Genomic DNA, 12,500 nt, shown 5'->3' on the forward strand with positions numbered 1-12,500 from the left:
CTTGCACACCGCAGCCTCTCAGACCTCATATGACTTCTTGTTAAATCCCTTCCCCCCTCCCCTCCCCCCTACCCCTACCCCCACCCTCCACTCCCAGCTACCTCCTCCCCTCCTCCTCCTCCTCCTCCTCCTCCTCCTCCTCCTCCTCCTCCCCTTAGCATTTTACTCCTTTCCTCCTGACGGAGATTCCCTAGGATACTCCGAAGGACAAGGGACAGTCTTTGTCGGAGGTCGGCTCCCTATTATATTTTTGTTCATTTATTTATATATTTATTTATTTTACTTTTTATTTCACTTAGCGGTCATTGTCTTGTTAATATCTCTGAATTGTGTTTCTCAGAAATTGAGAGGGAGAGAGACAGACTTAACCATGTATGAAGTTATATTTATGATAAGGAAATTTCGTGCACCGGATCTCATCCTTGATTCTGAACTTGGAGTCTTAGAGGATTAAATATGGCACTGAAACTTATCCTGTCATTACATCTGAAGGCTGACAGTTTTAGGGAAAACAAACATAGCATGAAATCTTGTGTGTATATTTTCTTCAATTTTGAGTCTTTGCTTGATAGTAAATTGTTAGGTTCTGTTACAGAGAAAAAGTGTTAAAACTTGAATTAATACGAAAGTCGTTCAAAGAGAACAGTGGTAATTATTAAGCAACTTGTTTAACGGCAAAGGTCGGGTTTAGTCGGTAGTAGTGTTATGTTAACGGTAGAGGCATCTGGACTTTCCGCAAGTATGTACAAAGGCGTATATACTTGCTGAAGCGTATATAATACACCTATGCATATGCGCGCAAGCACTCTCATATACACGCAAAAACATTCCGAACACCCCCTTTAAATGAACAAAAATCAGAACGATGTTATAAAAACGGAAAATAAGAGGCAAAGTTTTCGTTTTATTTCCTTTTATTCAACATCTTGACATTTCATTATTTTTAAGTAGTGTCGTGCACGAAAGTCCGTTTCCTTAGCCATCCAGAGAGTGAACATGAATCCGGTGACTATGGAACACCGAAGCAGTTGAACAAATAACTAATGGAAGACTCAACAGATGTCGCACCGTAAGGGCGTATGGGAACACGGAGGATGGTTAGCAGGTATTTTGCTTCTGCATAAAGTTCCCATATTCTAATATCCTTAAGAAAGTGATCGTAAAGTTTTTGTTGTTGACGATACTGGGTTTGAGTGTAAAATGTGCAGTTAAGGAAATGTGCGAAATAAATAGGCTATGAGAATATAAGTGCCTAGGAAGTCAGTATTCATGAACCAGCATTTCCTATAGATTATCGTATCTTATCAACCACAAGCACTGATGCTGAAATGTTTTGTATCGATCTTGTAGACAGTCATATCTGTTGATAAGACTGTATAATTATATAGTATATACCGTACATGCTTACACACACACACACACACACACACACACACACACATATATATATATATATATATATATATATATATATATATATATATATCTGTGTATAGTATACATATATATGTGTGTATATATGTATATATATATGTAAATATATGTATATAGGCTAATGAGAAGAGGAACTAGGAAATAGACAAATTCGACCTCTAAAATGGCCCACTTATGTCAAATCTTATTTTGACAGACACAGCATTGAGAAGCTTAAGATGAAATAAAAAAGTAAAAAAAAAATTATGGGTTAATGTAAGGGGTGAAGGCTTTACGTAGGAGATAAGGAAGCGGGAGGGAACGACTTTATAGGAAAGGTTTATAGACCTTGGCTTATAGGAGGTTTCGTTTAACCTCCTCGAGGAAGATGGAATAAAATGTTAGTAAAAACAATTATGGGTTAATGTGAGGGTGAAAGATTTATGTAAGAGATATGGGTAGGGGGGAAACGGGCTTATAGGAAGGGTTATAGGAAGTTCAGCTTAACCTCCTCGGGGCTGTGTAAGAGGCCCGAAAACGTTAACCCCAGCACCACCTCATCTCGAGGGGCTAATTAAATAATTAAGAGAGGGATGTGAAAGTTGATTTTTCCGCTGTTCTTGGGAGTAATCGTTATTCTCTTTTTCCTTTCAGGTTTGCCTTGTTGCTTATTTATCACCTTTCCCCTGTTCACCATTTCATCTGCCTCCCCACGGATACCTCGTACTACCTGGTATATAACCACTTCACTGCGTTATAGGTATGTCTGCTTTGTATGTCTCCGTAAGTCGCTAGAGTGAGGTGCACTGCAGGCATGAGTTGAGAGTTCTGCTCAGCGTCCCTTCCTTAGACCCCTAGCTGCAACCCCTTCCATTCATTTTACTGTACCTCCATTCATATTCTCCTTCTTCCATCTTACTTTCTTCAACTTTCTCCTGACAATTGTCTCATAAAAGGTTTTCCTCCTGTTACGCCTTTCAAACCTTTCTACTTTCAGTTTCCCTTTCAGCGCTGAATGACCTCATCTCAGGTCCCCAGCGCTTGGCCATTGGCCTAAGTTTTATATTCCGTTCCATTTCATTCATGTCTCCCCACGGATGCATCGTCCTGCATGGCATATAACCATTTTACCTTTTTGCTTGTCTCCTGTCTTGCCTGTTACCGTCTACTTTAAGGAAGTTTGTTTCTCTTATCTTATTCTTGCGTTTTGTAGATATTATTTTAATCTATATTTGCCGTTGTTAACTTTTATTGGTGTCTTGTCCCAATACCCTGTATAGTGTTGTCTATGTATATCGACCGCGAAATAATTGAAATACAGTATTATTCAGTCGCTATGTTTACATATCTCTGTAGACTATTAAAAAACCATCTTTGTAGTTTTTCTGATTAACAACGCACATTAACTTACAACCAATTTAGACTCTTCTCTACTTCTGTAATATTATTATTATTATTATTATTATTATTATTATTATTATTATTATTATTATTATTATTATTATTATTATTATTATTATTATTCAGAAGATGAAACCTATTCATATGGAACAAGCCCACCACAGGGGACATTGACTTGAAATTCAAGCTTCCAAAGAATATTATGGCGTTCTTAGGAAGAAGACGAGGTAAAGGGAAATACAGAAGGGACAGACCCAACTTATTAAATAAGAAAAAAAGAATAAATTAATAAATTAACAAACAGAAAAAAATGTATTAAAATGCAAGGAGAATAGTATTAGGGTTGTAATGCATTGCACCTTCGCTTGAACTTCTGAAATTCCAGTTGCACGACTTCCTCTGGGAGGCTGTTCCACAGTCCAACGGTGTGAGGGACAAAGGACCTCTGGGACTGAGAAGTTCGACAGTGTTAAAATAAGTGACAAGTCAATCCACGTGTGAATGATCACCTACCAGGAGAAATCAACTCGTGGGCTACTTTTGAATTTTCTACCTCGCTTGTGCTACCGTCAGGAAATCCGATTTATCCCATTTTAATTGTCTCATTAATGGATGCGCAGCTGCGCAGTTCTGAAAATAGAATGAAACTTGAAAAGCAGAAATAAATATAAAACTCTGGTCTACCGTATGTGGGTCAGACCTTCGAGAATTGACTTGGAGAAGTTTCCTTTTGTTAAGAAACATTGATTCGGTCTTGGTTGCTTTGTACGGCGGAGAGGATGTGAGGAGGTCTCTCTCTCTCTCTCTCTCTCTCTCTCTCTCTCTCTCTCTCTCTCTCTCTCTCTCTCTCTCTCTCTCTCTCTCTAAAAGAAAATCCACAATTGGCATTTATAACCATAATTCGAGCCGTTTTGTATACGCAGAGGGACCTAACAACAAATGCATTCTCTCTCTCTCTCTCTCTCTCTCTCTCTCTCTCTCTCTCTCTCTCTCTCTCTCTCTCTAAAATGAAATCCACAAGTAGCATTTATAACCGTAATTCGAACCCTTTTGTACAGGTCGAGGGACTCAACACATAAATTTATACTCTCTCTCTCTCTCTCTCTCTCTCTCTCTCTCTCTGCTGCGAATAGCGAAATGTGACGTGTGAGTGGGTCCGGCATGGCACTCAATCAAGTAGCTACTCGAGATAAAATTACCTGAAGGTCTACCTTGAGTATTAATAGTTGGTCTCGTAGGTACGTCATTAGAGGACTCCTGTTACCATGGGTGTATTTGGAACAAAACTGGTTGTAAATCTTGACCGGTTTCAGCTTTATTTCTAAGCCATTTTCAGGACTGAAATTGGCTTACAAGTAAAGTTGAAACCGGTTAGGATTGATAAAGTTTCTTTTTTTATTTATTTGTGGTATAGTGTGACGTATCAATCAGTGTGACAGTGATTATAATTATATATATATATATATATATATATAATTATACACATATATATACATATATATGTACATATATATATGTAGTATGTGTATATAATATTTTTGTATAATAAGTTAAGTATACCTTAGTTTAACCAGACCACTGAGCTGATTAACAGCTCTCCTAGGGCTGGCCCGAAGGATTAGACTTATTTTACGTGGCTAGGAACCAATTGGTTACCTAGCAACGGGACCTACAGCTTATTGTGGAAATATGTATATATAATATATATATATATATATATATATATATATATATATATATATATATATATATATATATATATATATAGTATATATGTGTAATACATTTGTAAACTTTGTTATTTTTTATACAGGTATATCTATTGCCATTCGTATGAGCACAATACACGAATTTGCCAAGCTAAAACTCTACAATTTACTTAAATGAAAAAGCCTAACTTCGTAATTGTCGTCCCTTCTTAAGGTGATGTCATTACACTTGACACTGAAGTTTAAAAAAAAAACTTAAGTTCAAAAACGGGAGAAGAGGAAGCCTGAACTCAAGGAGTTTTGAGAGCACAGGAGTTTTAGCTTTCTGCAAAGAAAACTGTTGCGCCGGCTTTGTCTGTCCATCCGCACTTTTTCTGTCCGCCCTCAGATCTTAAAAACTACTGGGGCTAGAGGGCTGCAAATTGGTATGGTGATCATCCACCCTCCAATCCTCAAACATACCAAATTGCAACCCGCTAGCCTCAGTAGTTTATATTTTATTTATGGTTAAAGTCAGCCATAACCTTGCTTCTGGCAACGATATAGGACAGGCCACCACTGGGTCGTGGTCAAAGTTTCATGGGCCGCGTCTTATACAGCATTATGCCGAGACCACCGAAAGATAGATCTATTTTCGGTGGCCTTGATTATGCGCTGTACATAAAACTCGATTGCGCCGAAGAAACTTTTGCGCATTTTTTTACTTTTTTTTTCAGTGTGCTTGCTCTATCAAGGCTTTGCTGAATTCCTCTGGTTTTCCGGTGGTGTAATGCAATAGGAGTGCAATCCTACCCTGGCTTGCCTTATCACAGATCGCGCACGCGCATGAGAAAGCCACGCACTCTATTGTTTATCCGCGCAGGCGCGTGAGAACGCCACGCACTCAGTTGTTTATCTGGTTCTTGTTACTTTCATAAATATTGTAAACATGAGTCTTGAGGTCATTTAAGTACAGTTTATCAGAACGTTTCAAAAAATATTCCTGTAATTATGCCGTCATTGCACCTCACTTGGTGCAATGTAGGCATTGCCCAAGGTTCTTTGCAGCGTCCCTTCGGTCCCCAGCTGCAACCTCTTTCATGCCATTTACTGTACCACTGTTCATGTTCTCTTTGACCCATCTTACTTTCCAACCTCTCTAAACATTTGTTTCGTAGTGCAGCTGCGATGAGGTGTTACTCTGGTATATATATATATATATATATATATATATATATATATATATATATATATATATATATATATATATATATATATATATATATATATATATATATATATATATATATATATATATATATATATATATTTGTCATATATTTTATATAAATATATATATGAATAAATAAATATACACATATATATATATATATATATATATATATATATATATATATATATATATATATATATATATATATATATATATATACTAGGATAAACATATGCAGCCACACATCCAGCCATATAGCATAACATTCCCTTTTCGTTGACATGGCCAGCTGAGGAAGTAATTTCTACCGTCTGAAATAGGTATCCCTTACAACGAAACACTATACGAGGTGAAAGGAAGCCAGCCGTTACCGAAAAGCGTGACGTAATTCGTTTGGTTTTATGTACATGTCGAAGGAAACGCGGAGAGAGAGAGAGAGTGAAATGAATTATAAGTTAACAAAAACAAGAAGTGGTATTGTATATATATATATATATATATATATATATATATATATATATATATATATATATATATATATATATATATATATATATATATATATATATATATATATATATATATATATATATATGCATAACCTGCATCACGAAAATATGGAACGTGATGAATATATATAAATCAGGCAAAATCCACGAAGGAAAAAGAAACAATGGAGAACTACAAGGCCTTTCGATTTCTCGTCCTGCTAAGTAAAGCACAAGAAGTCGAAAGGACTTGCAGTACTGCATTGTTTCTTTTTCCTTCGTGGAATATATATATATATATATATATATATATATATATATATATATATATATATATATATATATATATATATATATATATATATATATATATATATATATATATATATATATATATATATATATATATATATAATGTTTGTACATACGTACGTACTTGCAATAGCGACAGTGACTGCTTAACTTCTAGATTTTCAGAAAGACGGGGAAATGGAGAGTTATGCGCTTGTTGTGGTTCTTCAAATGGCGTTTTATTCAAATACTTTGATTATATTTATATAAATATATATATATATTTGTATATATATATATATATATGTATATATATATGTATATTTATGTATATATGTATATACATATATGTGTGTGTGTATTGGAATCTCAAATGAAGAATAAGTCAGGTGATGAATAATGTTGACAAAACCAAGAGATTCGAAAAAGAGAAACCAAGAAAGAGAATTGCCACAAACTCACGACTTCAGAAGAAGAAGAAAAGAAGAAGAGGAGGAGGAGGAGGAGGAGGAGGGGAAAGAAGAAGAGGTTTGAAAAGCCGAAAAACATTCCCATGAACGCTATTCGTTTTCATCTTCAAAAAATAAAATAATAAAAAAACACATGAATGCCATTCAGGCTCCCCCAAAAAATAGGTAAAAAAAATTGAGAGTTATAGAACTCACTGGGAGCAGACGACGGCCCGAGATTTCCCCTTTAAAGTCCTCCTCCTCCTCCTCCTCCTCCTCCTCCTCCTCCTCCTCCTCCTCCTCCTCCTCCTCCTCCTCCTCCTCCTCCTCCTCCTGACGAAGACGTCATCATCTTCAAGAGTCTCGTTCTCATGGCACGCCGGGACCTCACCTCGCCTGCTAACATCGTTTCGTACTTTCTGCAGCTTATTTACGTACACATATACATACGTACATACATGTATATATATATATCTATATATATATATATATATATACATATATATATATGTATACACATATATATATATATATATAATTTAATGAAATAAATGATTGTATATATATATTTTATTAAAAATAAATCATTATATATAATATATATATTATATATATATATACACCTATATATATATATATATATATATATATATATATATATATATATATATATATATATATATATATATATATATATATATATATATATATATATATATATATATATATATATATATATATATACTATATATATTATTCTCTCTCTAATAGTTATATTCTCTCTCTCTCTCTCTCTCTCTCTCAAAATTCTCTCTCTCTCTCTCTCTCTCTCTCTCTCCCAGGCATCAAGTGTCAAGTGTCCATTTCTAAATACCTTGCGAATATCAGGACCTGGGCCCGAAATCCATTAATTTACAAATGCCCCTTTTCGCTGCCACGCCCTTTGAGCTAACTATCAAGGTTCGCGTATCAGTTTATGATGATGGGGTTTTGTGGGCGGGGTTGAGGACGGTACGTACCGTCCTGAACCTCAGTTCGAGGGAGGGACTTTCATTGTTTATACATACAGAAGACCCGCTGTAGTTCTGTCATTGTTACACACAAGGTTACACAAAATAGAAGTGAGGAAACAAATTGTAGAAGAAGTCTCTCTCTCTCTCTCTCTCTCTCTCTCTCTCTCTCTCTCTCTCTCTCTCTCTCTCTCTCTCTCTCTCGTAAAAGCATCAGTTATCAGAAGATGATTTTTCCATCAGTTGTCAACTAATTAGCATTCCCATTTAATAATAATAATGTTATTATTATTATTATTATTATTATTATTATTATTATTATTATTATTATTATTATTATTATTACTTGAGTCGATCTGGGTCAGGAAAAGCAAAAACGTGTGTCAAGATTCTCCATGACTCTCCAATAGGTTCCTTTATACATATAGTGTAAATAATTTTAATAAAAAAAAACTCCTTACTCCTTCTCACTAGGTAACCTGCGATACACACACACACACACACACAACACACACAAACACACACACACACACACACACACACACACACACACACACACACACACACACACACACACACACACACACACCATCCCTGCGAGAGTCTATAAATGGAGTAATCTTTTGCAGTCTAAATCGCATGCTAAGGTGCAATGGACTGCTTCTGACCTTCGTGGCTGAAACAGGGACCGTATATTTCAAGAGTTGTCAACCCAATACGTAGTAGTTTGGTGTTATGCCTGTTAATGGGTCTCTCTCTCTCTCTCTCTCTCTCTCTCTCTCTCTCTCTCTCTCTCTCTCTCTCTCTCTCTCTCTCTCTCTAACGTTTCTCATCAGTACGAAAAGCTTAAGTTATTAGATGATTTTTCCCTGAATTTTCAACCAATACGTATTAGTTTGGGTCTCTCTCTCTCTCTCTCTCTCTCTCTCTCTCTCTCTCTCTCTCTCTCTCTCTCTCTCTCTCATCAGTACGTAAAAGCTTCAGTTATTAGATGATTTTTCCCTCAGTTGTCAACCATTACGTACTAGTTTGGGTCTCTCTCTCTCTCTCTCTCTCTCTCTCTCTCTCAGTAAAGTGTCACTCAGTACGTAAAAACTTCAATGATTAGAAGATTTTTACCTCACGATTTGTTTTCGGGTTTTCCACTTAATAAATTTTGATTGCGTGTAATGTGATAGCTGCTAATTACTTTGGTGACTTAATATGCTCTCCTCATAGCGGACTGCCGCTCTGTTAATATGCTTTTATGCTGATATCTTTTTTTTTTAACTGTAAATTTTGTCACATAATACACACGAGCAAACATTCCCAGAAGCGATATTCAAGTAGTAATTCTTGTTTCACTTTGCCAGAACGGGTTTTATCAAGTTTGTATATTTTTTTTTATTTGTACAAACACACGCACTCACTCACAAACCCACAAATATATATATATATATATATATATATATATATATATATATATATATATATATATATATATATATATATATATATGTATATATATATATTTATTATATATATATATATATATATATATATATATATATATATATATATATATATATATATATATATATATATATATATATATATATATGCGTATGTGTGCATAAATAGAAACAGGAAAAACAGAAAAAGATTTAAAATAAAAATCGTAGATAAACCATAAAAAGACTCATGTTTATACTATCAGTAATTAACCATATTCAGGATCACCAACTTCGTGACTACTGTGCGGATTGACCGACAACAGTTTCCCATCGCTCATGATTTCAAGTCATCGTCACTGATCGAAAATATATATAAAAAAAAAATATATATATTTATATAGAAATGAGACCATTCATGAGAAGATCATAAAAATGCAAAACGAAAGGTGTAATATATATTCTTGCACACCACCGTGTCTCATTATCGAGAGGAAAGACGTTAAAGATTGCTGTAAACCATTTTTTAAGATGAACAGTTTAAGAGGGGGTGGGGTGCGTGAGGTAGGGGGCCCTATTATCCAGTGCTATTAAATCCAGCGTAGCATTGGGTCGAGGTTGCGTGCAATATTCCGCTCGTTCCATGGTCTGTTCGCCCTGGGCGCGGGCTGAGAGAGAGAGAGAGAGAGAGAGAGAGAGAGAGAGAGAGAGAGAGAGAGAAAGAAGGAGAAGCCTTCCAGGCAAAAGATGGAGAAGGAGTGAGAACGCTTGGGTGTGGTTGGTGAGGGGAACACGCCTTGGTCGTAGGTATCCGAGGGGAAGAGAGAGAGAGAGAGAGAGAGAGAGAGAGAACTTAATATGGGTAATCCTTCAAGCCCCCTTTCTCTTTCTCTCAAACTCTCTCTGTTTCTTTTTAATCCCCCTCGCCTGTTTAACTTAACGAACTTCAAGGCAGTCTTCGACAGATTTAACTCTCTCTCTCTCTCTCTCTCTCTCTCTCTCTCTCTCTCTCTCTCTCTCTCTCTCTCTCTCTCTCTCTCTTAATCCCCTTCTCCTGTTCAACTTACTGAACTTAAAGGCAGTCTTCGACGGGTTTAACTCTCTCTCTCTCTCTCTCTCTCTCTCTCTCTCTCTCTCTCTCTCTCTCTCTCTCTCTCTAACCAGGTCACATTCCTTTGATCCCTAATTGCTGCCTCAATTTTCTGACTTATCTTAAAAAATGGAGCTCTTATAAATTCCTGTAAGGTACATTATGCTCTGTTAATATTTTCTGGGTCAAATCATCATCCACGAAAGAGAATATTGCTGTTTGGTAATACGCTTACCACTTAATTGCATAGGCTGGCATATTCTCAACACTATCTGCGAACTCCAAATAACTATTGCCTCTGTCTATTGTTCTCAGTCTATTTCTCTTGAGCACTTTACCCGCCCCCCTCAAATAGCCTCTGCCTCCCTCAGTCTTCTTTTCCAAACCCTTTTATCCAGTGTTCATTTTCCTGACACTTTTTGGGATCTGTCAATACAACTTTCATTTGTCTGTACGTTTTAAATAGATGGGATTATGCAGTTCATTTTAGTACATCTATCTAATCTTGTACCTTCCGTATGCCTCTTTTATCGTATTATTTGACAATGCTCTTCTTGGTAAACAGAACGAAAAATAATCAGGAGTGAGTACATAACCTGCTTCCAATTTTGTTGACGTAAATAATATTCATAGTAGTTGAAACAGCTCGTGTGTATGTGTATATATATATATATATATATATATATATATATATATATATATATATATATATATATATATATATGTATATATATATATATATATATATATATATATATATATATATATATATATATATATATATATATATATATATATATATACACATATACTGTATATGGAACTAATCAACACATGAGCACGCGTTTCACACGAATAAATTTGTTACAGACATCAGGATCGAACCCAGGTCCCTCCGGTGCGAATCAGAAAATTATATTATATATTATATATATATATATATATATATATATATATATATATATATATATATATATATATATATATATATATATATATAATAAGGTCAGGACAAGTTTCTGCTTTTAGTGCTAAATTGGGCAAAGGTCTCTGGAGGTCAGCATCAGTATTTAAAATTTTTTTCCCTTGCTTTTCATCTGCTTGACTTGCTTTCTCCCGTTCTGTAATAGCTGGAGTTGTTGCTCTTTATTTTTGGTGAGAAAAACCTTCACTTTTTTTAAGCTCTTTTTTTTTCTTTTTTTTTTAAGGACTTCAGCCGCATTAAGTCTGGTCGAACGCTCGGTCAGTCAGTCTCTGCAGTGGTAATTTTTTTTTTTTTTTTTTTTTTTTTTTTTTTACATTTGCTGATCATGTCGTAGTTTTGCTGCGGAAGTTTTCTTGGCTCTGGGTTGTGAATTGAAATTGTCTTTTGCTGTTGTTGTTCTCTTGTTCAAAAGAAAAAAACAACTATTTATTTTAGTCTGTTCAGTTGCAAGGTTTGCTTCCATTTTTACTGCATTTCGTTGAAAATTGTAGATGTACTTTTTTTTTTTTGCTAGAATTTTTTTTATAGTAAATTATGGAGGACGTCTGATATATTTATAGTCTCTGTAAAAATTTGTAATATACTTAATAAATGCAAAAAATCTATAAATACATTTTGCATTTTCGGCCAGATTTATTAAACTTAAATTTTAACGCCTGTCAAAATCAGTCTTTATTCTTGTCAGCATCACATATTAATTCCATGCTCCTTTGGTCTTTTATTTTTTTAATTTAAGGTATTTTAGGGCTGTATTTACTATTATTAGTTTTTATTTTACAAAATTTATGTCAAGCTACAGTTCAAGCATTACTTGCTATTAACATATTGACACCTTCTCTCTCTCTCTCTCTCTCTCTCTCTCTCTCTCTCTCTCTCTCTCTCTCTCTCTCTCTCTCTCTCTCTCTCTCATCAGATTTCCCGAAGCTTTAGAGACGAAGGCCAAATAATGAAAAACAAATTTGACAACTAATAATCAGAATGGCGGACCTGAGAATCATTTTGTTTCGGGCTAATTGTCATT

The 12,500-nt window shown here is 34.9% G+C and overlaps 1 protein-coding gene across 2 annotated transcripts in view; it reads left to right on the top strand.

The window, feature by feature from the left end:
- Nucleotides 1–12,500, top strand: part of LOC136832690 (uncharacterized) — a 279,608-nt gene that overhangs the window by 45,768 nt on the left and 221,340 nt on the right. Inside the window, exon 3 of one of the 2 annotated variants that reach the window (XM_067094081.1) lies at nucleotides 2,068–2,173. The exons of the other annotated variant lie outside the window; for it this stretch is intronic. The gene's annotated coding sequence lies outside the window, so the exon portion shown is untranslated. The remainder of the gene's footprint in view (nucleotides 1–2,067; nucleotides 2,174–12,500) is intronic. 2 annotated transcript variants of the gene reach the window in all.

Source organism: Macrobrachium rosenbergii, chromosome 50 (genome assembly GCF_040412425.1).
Source record: "Macrobrachium rosenbergii isolate ZJJX-2024 chromosome 50, ASM4041242v1, whole genome shotgun sequence".
In the NCBI taxonomy this organism is placed as follows: Eukaryota; Metazoa; Arthropoda; class Malacostraca; order Decapoda; family Palaemonidae; genus Macrobrachium; species Macrobrachium rosenbergii.